General features: G+C 34.5%; 1 pseudogene; it reads right to left on the bottom strand.

Annotated features, from left to right (window-relative positions):
• Positions 1-3,346: 3,346 nt before the first annotated feature.
• LOC126029680 (uncharacterized) lies at positions 3,347-3,445 on the bottom strand (annotated as a pseudogene).
• Between the last annotated feature and the right edge of the window lie 2,771 nt (positions 3,446-6,216).

Below are 6,216 nucleotides of genomic sequence, written 5' to 3'. Positions count from 1 at the left end.
AGAGTATTTAAGCACTAAAAAAAGTCTTTTGAAGAACTGGATTTTAAATAACTTCAAAAGCCCTAAAAATGAAGTCCTCAACATCACCTACTGTTTTATTTTCCTGGTAATGATGATAATAATCAGAACTAACCTTATTGCCAGGAATAAAAGGCAATTAAAGTTCTGCTCATAAGACATAATATTGTTCAGTTTATATGCATCGAGTATGTAAATTTTGATGTGTTCTGTAATAAAGATCTATTATTTTATATTTAGGAACTGATTTCCAGCCTTCAGTAATAGAGTTTCAGTGGTACAATATTCAGGTCAACATCTAAGCAAGTAAAAATTTTTGCTCAATGCATCATAAAACATTTGGTATTGGTTTGCTGCTACCAATAAAACATCAATTCACAATTTAGTTCACAGCCATTTATTTGAGTGTTTAGTACTTTTTACTTTATAACTATTTGACAGAGTTTGAAATACTTGTAAACCAAGAGTAAAATTAATTTAGATTGAGGAAGGTTGGGCTAAAACACATCAGTAAAATCATAATAAAATGACAGGTAAGTAAATGAGATTTACTTGTATTCTTCACATATTTAGAGCTAAGTAGGAGAAAAATTTTATCTTAGTAGATATCTAATTATAGAGCTAAATGGAGCACCTTTCATGTCACCAGCAACAAAGTCAGAAAGTTATTATCTTAAAGATTATGGTCAGTGCTATTTCCTCCTGCTAAATCCAATTGTTCTTCTTAAAGAAGAAAACTGAAAAAGAATTGGAAAAACAGTCATTCACTATCACTTACAAGAATTGCCACAGGGTCTAGCCACTAAATAATGGTGTGTTGCTGTCCAGACATACTGGTGACTCATTCCCAGGATGCCCATCTGGACAGAATTGTAATTATTTGAAAATTTCACAACTTTCAACCTCATGTGAAAAGTTAGAAGCAGGGACAATAATAAGAATAAATGTAAACTTAATGAACAAAGAAAACATTTGCTTTCTTTTTTGAGTAACCTAATCTAATGATTCAATCTTTTGATCAATAAAATGTCCTCTATCAACTCTTAGAGGAACAAGAAAGGAAATGGATTCAGTAAGATATGTTAACAACAACTTGTGAGCAAAGGCAAAAAATATAGTATGCCATCCTGACATTTATCCCATTTTTCTTTCCTTCTCTTATTTATTTAAAAAATATTTTGATGACGTTGGTTTTGCAAAATACCAGCCTTGGCTAAACCTGCCTATTTATTCTTCCTTTGTTTGTATTTCCTGGCATGACATGATTTTTTTTAAATATTGCTATGCAGTGATTCAGAACTTAGCAATGGACTACTTTACACCTTTGATATTCTCCTGAAACTCCCATTATGCTGCTTTCAATTTCTTCCTCAATGTTAGCACTAGGCATAATCTTTTCTAGAAGAAAAATAGATGCCATCAGTTGGATATTTTCTGTTTCTATATCATCAAACATGCATTCCATCTCTTCTAATCAACTCCATTCTCATTTTGCAAGAAAACTGACTTCTTTATAACACATTCAAATCAACTGTGCTTTGATCCTCTATTTTTTTAACCTTCTTAGAAATCTGATATAATTACACTTCACTCTTACTCTCTTTCTCCCTCACCACCCTCTGTGTATGTGTCTCTATCTCTCTCAAATTTATGCTTTCTAAGTCTCTTGGGGAGAGATGGAAACTCTGACCTAACGCTCTGGTCCTCTTCATCTGTAATAACCTTGGCAAAATCATTGTGCATATTGTTGTATCCAATTTCTTGTTCTCTGATCATTACTGAACATTTAACCAAGGCTTGAAACATGACTATTCCATTCAAACAACTTCAGAAAATTTCCTAGTGACCTCACTAATAATTAAGAACAATTAAGTTTTTAAAGTTTTCCTATTTTTCTGTAGCACTTTAGAATGTAGAACGTGTTCTCATTCTTGATACACTTTCTTCTTTTGACTTGTGTGATGTTAGAGTTTCTTTGACTTCTATTTTAAGCCATAACTTCATTTTTTTTAGAGTCATTTACTATTCTTGCTCTTCTTCTTCCCAGGAAGGTACAGTTGCTTTCTTTTTGGGGGCAAGGGGACATATCTGGCCATGCTCAGGGGTCACTCTTGGCTCTGCTTTCAGAAATCACTCATGGCAGGCTGGGATGCCGGAGATGGAACCTGGGTCTGCTGTGTGCAAGCAAATGCCCTACCCACTGTGCTATCACTCTGTCCCAAAAGTTGTTTTCTAGAATTTTACAAAATACAATATTAAAATTAAGAATTATTTCAAATACCGAAGTGCAAGACAATGGTAGAAATTCACAAAAATTAAAAATATTAAGGTGAATTTTTTAAATTAGGAAATTACTGGACATAAACACAATTTTCAAATATAGGATGAGAGGTTGAATAGTTGGAACAGCAGTTAAGGCACTTTCTTTACATGCTGCTGATTCAGGTTCAATCTTTAGCACTAAAAATAATCCCCCAAGTACTACCAGGAATGATCCAAAGCACAAAGCCAGGAGTAAGTCCTGAGCATCTTTGGGTATGGCCCAAACCCACCCTTCCCTTATAAAAATGTGTTTGGTCCAAGAAGGCATTTGGTTGTCAGCAGGGCCCAGTGTCACTCAACATGTAAAAGTAATCTTCTGATGGTTTTCCATAATGGCCCTTTAATAGAAAAATAGGGGTTTAAAATGAAAAACCTCAGGGGAAAATACAAGTTTGTTTCATGGATCGAGATTATAACAGCTAGAACACAAAGTTGGAATATAGCTATTTTACCTGTTTGGGATGATATAGTCAAGAAAAGTTGACAATCAAGATGATAAAAAAAATCAAGATGATATAAACAGGAAAAATTAATGGACCCAGAAAAAACATGTTATAAAGATAGAAACTAAACTTGATATTAAGGATGTTCAGTAGAAAAAATATTAGGCTAAAATTAAGATGAAAAGTAAATGGAAAAGGGTCAGTAATGTTCTGAATATGTGAAACTGTGTATTTGCATCCAAGTAAGTACTGTGTTCATATTGATTTCAAAGTTTATGTTCTAGTGCTGTAGCACAGTGGGTAAAGCACTTGCCTTGCATGCTGCATCTTGATTATATCTGCATCCCATATACTCCCTTGGGCACTGCACATAGTGATTCTTGAAATAACCTTGTGTACAACCAGGTGTGGCCCCAAACAAAACAAAACAAAATTAAAAGTTTACCCAAGCAACTTATAGCTGAAGTTTTCAAAGTTGAATTTCTCAAAGGTGTTGAAAAAGGGTAAAGAAGATCAAGGAAGAGCCTTTAGAAGGTTTGTAATATGTTAAGAAAGGAATTAGAAACAATATAGAATGCTTCATGAATTTGCATGTAATCCTTGCTGCAGGGGCCATGATAATTTTCTCTGTATTTTAGTATATGTGCTGCTGAAGCTAGCACAGAAACAATGTAAATATAAAAGAAATTTAATTCGGGTAGGATTTGGAAGTTGTGGAAAGTTGTGAAAGAGTGTCTGAGAGGCCAAGGGAAATGGAAAACATTCGGCAAATTATGCGGATTTATAAATCTTTGCAAGGGGTTCAGAAGAGATAGATGAAATGTTTCAGTCTGAACAAATGCTGAAGATAAGGTAGAAAATAGTTAGTTCACAGAATAAGTATAATTGCTGAAGTCTTTGCTTTTCCTTATATGCACAAGGTGAAGTAAAACCTGAAAGTATATTTATATGATGTGGAGGGGCCATTATTGGAGAGATGAAACAGCATACTAAGTGACAAAATTTTGAAGAATATAAAATTACTAAAGGATATTAAGGATCAGGGAAAAACTTAGACAAAAAAGGGAAGGAATTCTATCCTTTTAAGCTTTTCTGAAAATATATCATTTGCAAGAATGTGAGAATGATATACTTCGAAGTCTATTCAAAGTGGATAAGATAAAGTTTTAGGGCAATGTTGGAAAAGAGAGATAAGGGAGGAATCAGATCACCTGCAGTTATTCATCTCCCCAAATGGTTATGTACAAGATAGAATAGAGGGGTTGCTAAGTTTTTCAGTGTTCTTTTGAAAAATGATTAATGGTAAGTTTTGTCCAAATGATTATCTTATCTGTTATATTTAGAAACCACTAAACTCGAAAAAGGAAAACAGGTTTAATCTGTCATGTCAACTCCACTTGATTATGAAAAAGGATTGTGAAACCTGTTCTAGCTCAGCAAGAGAGCAACCTATGATTAATTAGCCATGTCTACTTTGGACCCAGCACAAGGTGTTGATATATCTACTAACTCTGGAACCATAACTAAAAGTGATTTGGTTCAATTTTCTTATATACAGATCAGAAATAGGACAGCATTCATCACAGGTTTATGTGAGAGAAGAAATGTCAACAAAGTCATCCTACTTAATTAAGAATGCCTAGTTAAAGCTTTGGAACTTGGAGGCTGGATTTTAAAATCTGCAGAGTTCAAACAGAGCTCTCAAATATCAATCATTTCTGTAGACTCTTCAGATATTATGTCCTCTTCTTCCTTCAAAGTTTATTTGATAGTCTTGAACAACATTTAAACTTTGCATTTAAAAAGTATAATCAAGGCTCATATAACTATATAATATTGCTTTTATGTTATTCTTTTCAGCATTTAGTAAAAATGTTGAAACATTTTACTAAATTCATTTCAACATTTTCCAAATGTTGAAAAGGAACATTTTATTCTAAGCCTAAGCCAAGCAGATGTGCCCTTTTCAGTAGAATGAAGCAGACGATGGTAGGTAGGTAGAAAAGCAATAGTATCTTTACCTGTAGGAAAGTCTCTTCAAGAGGAGGGCTAGAAGTTCCAGCTCAGGACATGAAGCTCACCACAAAGAGTTGTGAGTGCAGGTAGAGAAATAACTACACTGAGAACTATCCTAACAATGTGAATGAATGAGGAAAGTAGAAAGCCTGGCTAGAGTACAGATGGGGGTGGGGTGGGGAGGAGGGAGATTTGGGACATTGTTGATAGGAACGTTGCACTGGTGAAGGGGGATGTTCTTTTTTTTCTTTCTTTTTTTAATTTTTATTGTGACTAAAATGCATTACAAATCTTTCACTGCATCATTTATGGTACATAGTGACAATGAATGAGGGGCATTCCCACCACCAGTGCTGTCCTCCCTCTGCCCCTGTTCCCAGTATGCATCCCATATCTCCCTCCTCTACCCCCCAGCATGCTAGTGCAACTGGTCTCCACTTTACAGCTTGTTGTAGATTGAGCATCTATTCCACCGTCATTGGAGATAAAAAGGATAAGTAAAAAGGGAGAAAAATTTGGTGACAACTACCAAAAAAAGAAAGAAGAGAGAGAAAAAAAAGAAAAGAAAAATGGAAGAAAAAAGAAAAAAAAGTGGACCTGGCAAATAAAAATAAATCTCTAAATAATAACCACAGAGTTAAAAAGAAAGAGAAAAGTGGAAGAAAAAAGAGAAGTAAAATAAAGTAAAAAACTAACAAATCAAAACAAAACAAGAAAAAGTATGGGTGCTGGAGTGGTAGCGTTTGGTGTTCCCCCCATTTTTTTTTTGCATAGGCACAGTAAGCATTGGGGAAGAAAGGGAATTCCCATGGCATAAGAGATTCAGGGTTTCTCCATCCTTGAAGCATACCATCATGGGATCAATCCCTGGATCCATACATACTCATTACCCCATCCCAAAGGCTTTTTTGTGATGCCAGGAAAGTTTCCTCTCAGTTGTGTGTGAGAAAATCAAGCCACTGTAGGGGGGTGATCTTTACATGACTGAAACCCAACTACAATCATATTTGTAATCAAGGTGTTTAAATAAAGATATTAATTAAAAAGCAATCATAGAATAAAAGTCAAAGGTTGGAGGGCAATAAAAAAAAAAGAAAAAGAAAAGACATTTTTGCAATAATTCTCAGAGACAAAGAATTAAAAAAGAAAAGTCGTCTCAGATGAAGCAGGATAGCTAGTTGGTTGGATTACCAGAGAAAAATACCTCTAGCAAAGTGGATGACACATGCTGGGAGGCTATAGAGAGTGGTGGGTGTAGAGAAAGATGGAGAGTGAGGCAATAGTAATATCAGGAGCAACTAAAGAGAACCTACTGTTTGTTCATTTAAAGTGGGAAATTTTTAGGGTTTACATCGAATATATTTTTTCCTGAAAAGGGAGTGGTTGGAAAAATAAATATGAGAACGTTTGTAAATAT

Source organism: Suncus etruscus, chromosome 1 (genome assembly GCF_024139225.1).
Source record: "Suncus etruscus isolate mSunEtr1 chromosome 1, mSunEtr1.pri.cur, whole genome shotgun sequence".
NCBI classification, from domain to species: Eukaryota; Metazoa; Chordata; class Mammalia; order Eulipotyphla; family Soricidae; genus Suncus; species Suncus etruscus.
The sequence above is the reverse complement of the archived record's forward strand: the minus strand, read 5'-3'. Positions and strand labels throughout refer to the sequence as shown.